The following is a 4,064-nucleotide window of genomic DNA, read 5'->3' as shown; positions in this document are numbered from 1 at the left end:
GGTAATTCATAAGATAACATGGTTAGACATAGATAACTTACCTAATATAATAGCCAAATGTCCATATAAATCACGATGTGGTACGCTTGGCTCGGTGATTCATAGCACAAAATTCGATTCGGTTAGTATAGTCTACTATACTATAGATAGTGCAGGTAGATTTGATTTCGAATCGGATATTTGATCTGGTGTTTTAGGATTGAAAAGCGCCACAGCAAAATATTATGTATTATGTAAGCTTGGCTGTAGTTACATAATAATAACTTCTCAAATGTAAATTATTTTTTAAAATAATAAGTATAATCTTACTAACTTGAGACCATGATGATCGACAGTGTGTCTTCAAATATTTCACACTTCACTATTTCACATCCCGATCACTACATCCACTTAACAAAATGTATTTTACAATAAATTATTCACTGAATTACACAATATCAATTAAAAATACACTCAAAATTAGCGGAAAACCGATTTTAGCACGGAGAGAGCCGTTCTCTTGGCGATTGAGAAGTTTTTAAACTACCCTGCAGCCGAACAATATTAATTTGTTTTTTTAACAAGCAAAGGCATAAGATGTTTTACAGCCTTATGCAATGTTTTTGAATAAAATATGTTAATGAATGTGATATTGATATTTTGAAGAACAGATTAAAATATAAGTAAAATTCTCAAATCATGATTTTTGTTCTTACATTTTTAACTGTTAGGCGTGCTATGGAAATAATTACCTAAGATTTTTGTCGTCTTCATTTTAGCGGCTTGGGGAACTTAAAAAAGGAAGGTTTTAACAAAGCTGCAAAATGTTTTCTTACCATAAGCATAATAATTACCTAAGATTTTTGTCGTCTTCATTTTAGCGGCTTGGGGAACTTAAAAAAGGAAGGTTTTAACAAAGCTGCAAAATGTTTTCTTACCATAAGCATAGAATAAAAATTTAATTTCATAGTACAATAGCTGCATTACCTTCAGGAGTTTTTGAAAGGTTTTATCGATTATGTTTTTGATTAGATTTTAAAAAAATATGAAATTTTACGGTTTTTTAAGGTTTTACATTCTAAAAATACACTTTTGTTTGTATTTTTTTAATATTGTGGACATAAATGTAGATATACTACTGTTCTGCCCCCCTAGACAAAATGCACTTTTTGATCGAATCGAAAATCGAATCCGTCAAAACTCCATACAAAAAAGGCTTTTCGACCACTTTTCGACTGGTTTGCGATTTTAATGTGCACTTTGTCTAGCTCTAAACCCACTGGTTGTGAAGAAGAAGAAATCATCGGTTATCTTGAAGTCAAGACACATGTCGTCGGACGTACCTGGGCTTGGTAACTCCACCACCGTTGGCGTCTCCTTGCCAACGGCGGACGAGTTCCCGCTCCTAGATGCGAGGCTCAGCGTGGGACAGAAACGGAAGATCGGGAACAGCAAGGACAGAACAGAACAGAAGATCGCGAACATACTTGTTCTTACAGGGTGCATGTGATGTACTATCCTACCATTTATCAACTGTCAAACCACACATGTAATGCAATCTATACTAATATTATAAAGCTGAAGAGTTTGTTTGTTTACTTGAACGCGCTAATCTCAGGAACTACTGGTCCGATTTGAAAAATTCTTTCGGTGTTAGAAAGCCCATTTATCGTGGAAGGCTATAGGCTATATACCATCACGCTTCGAGTAATAGACGCAGAGCAACGATGAAAAATGTTGTAAAAACGGGTTTTCACGCGTACGAAGTCGCGGGAACAGCTAGTAAATAATATTTGGTTTGATTTGAACAGGAAGAAGAATCGAACAAAATTTTGAATTGGGAGGATATTTGAAATTCTATTGGGATGTTATGTTATGGAGATACTTTTCTCGGCATTTACTTTGTTAATAATTTTTACATGTTATGATTGCTGTTATGTGGTATTGTTTTTTGGGCTAGTTTTGTTGTAAAAATAGAAAATACGATACTCTGTACCGCATTTAGTATAAATTTAATTTTAAATATTCGCTATGTGTTGAAGATGCAAAGTAAAATTACCAGTTGGCGCTACTGTAGAGTAAGGTCCTGTTACTCAATAGTGCCTGACACTAGCGCCACCTAGTCAGCGCTGAAGCGGTAGAACTACTCAGGATGGCGCTACTGTAGACTCAAGGTTCTGTCAGTCGTCAGTGGTGCCAACTGATAAGTGTAAAAACGATAGCCCTAAAAAATAACGAAAGACTATTTGAGATTAGGCTATCAGTTAAACTTTGTACTTGAAAGTGTTTTAACTGGTAAATAATCGGGATAAGGAAATATAATAAACAGAATAATGATTACAACAAAATATTTACGTTTTATTAATCGTAAATAATCAATACATAACTCTAAGGCGTTAAAATATTACAGAGCATCACAGTAAACTAACTGGCAACCCTGCGAGGGGCAATCCGCTAGCTAATGGTTAGTATTATGTCCGAATTACAAAACTCTACTTTTATTTTGCATCACCCGTCGGAATGTTGCCAGTGTCGAACTCGCTGTAAAATACATGGCGAATTCTTTACTTCTTTTTCTAGTGGTGGCTAATTGTTTGAATGCCACCACATTTTGAACTTTATTTAGATGACTTATGATTGAAAACCAATAAAATATATATTTTTCTATACTATGCTGGTAAAAATTTAACCCAACCTTAATTCAAACATAATAATAGAAAGAAAGAAAGAAAGAAAGAAAGACACATTTATTACAATGGACATCACACAAATACAGGCAATTACATAGACATGACAGTGGCACATAATAATGGAAGAAGAAAAAATAAAAACAAGAGTAAACTGAGCAGTGCCACCCATCCACCAACAAGATGCCCACTGCAACGGGACCCCACTCAGCATATGCCGTGGCCCACGGTGACGAAGGCCACGGCGCTGGTTTTCAGTGTGCCCCATGCCGAGTGAGGGTCACGGACCATTTTTAAAATAAATAAAATACTAAGCTGCATAAAATTGTCTAGATAAACATACATAAATAGTAATATTAGTGCACAGATAAATACAAAAGGCGGTAAATCGGTAAGGATGATAAGACTACGTTTATTAAGAATACTAATGAAAAGAATACTAATAAAAAGATAAAACTGTTTGTATTGGTGTGTGTGTAGTAATGGTAAAGTAATATTGTGTTAATGTGTAATATTCGTAAAGAGTGTCTCGACGCCCGCAAAACCGGTTTGTGCAATCGAATGATTGATTGCGCGCGATTAGACAATTTAGTTCATCCCATATTGTTCAGAGCGTTACACGCGTACCCACAAACAAAAAACAAAATAAAAAATAAATAAATTCCAGCAGTATTGGTCGTCTAAACATATAATTCAATTTCAATTAGTGTCAAATATATAGTTATGATGTCATTAGAATTAAAATAATAATCATGAAACAAGTATTTAATATGGTGTTATAATGGTGTTACAAATAGTATGTCCGGAGAAAAAAAATGTCAATTTTCAAGTAGTGATGTCAGGCTACAGCAGTCTCGATCGTCTTGCCCACTTCCGTGCTTGATCGTCTGAAACCTTTAGGTAAGGATACAAGTAACCTACTCCAGTGTTTGTTCGTTAAAAATGTGTTCCCGGTATTTCTTTTTAAAAGTGTACAATGTTTGCAGACGACGTAATGGCGGTGGCAAGTCATTCCAGCACTTGGAGGCGGCAAACCTGAAGCTACCCCGGAAGGCAACGGTTCGGTGCGGCGGAAGAACGAGAGTGCTGCTGGAGCGACGGGTCTTGTGCGAGTGGAATTCCCTTCATAATAAATACATCCCTCTTTTATGTGTTTTTCAATTTAACTAGGTATACAATCACATAAAACTAATAAGTCCGATTGACAGTATATTCATAATAGCAAGTGAAATACGCAAGCAGTTGTGTTTATCATAAGCATGCTCACGCGACGGTTGTTTCATACAAAAGTCACACATACAACAATGTCAATATACCTCATAACAACAAACCACAATTGCCTCTGTCAAGACCTACACTACTACTACTACAACCATAGTAGTATTCCTGTAGCTATCG

The sequence above is a fragment of the Ostrinia nubilalis genome, chromosome 11 (genome assembly GCF_963855985.1).
Source record: "Ostrinia nubilalis chromosome 11, ilOstNubi1.1, whole genome shotgun sequence".
Classification (NCBI taxonomy): domain Eukaryota; kingdom Metazoa; phylum Arthropoda; class Insecta; order Lepidoptera; family Crambidae; genus Ostrinia; species Ostrinia nubilalis.
This window is presented reverse-complemented; position numbering follows the sequence as displayed.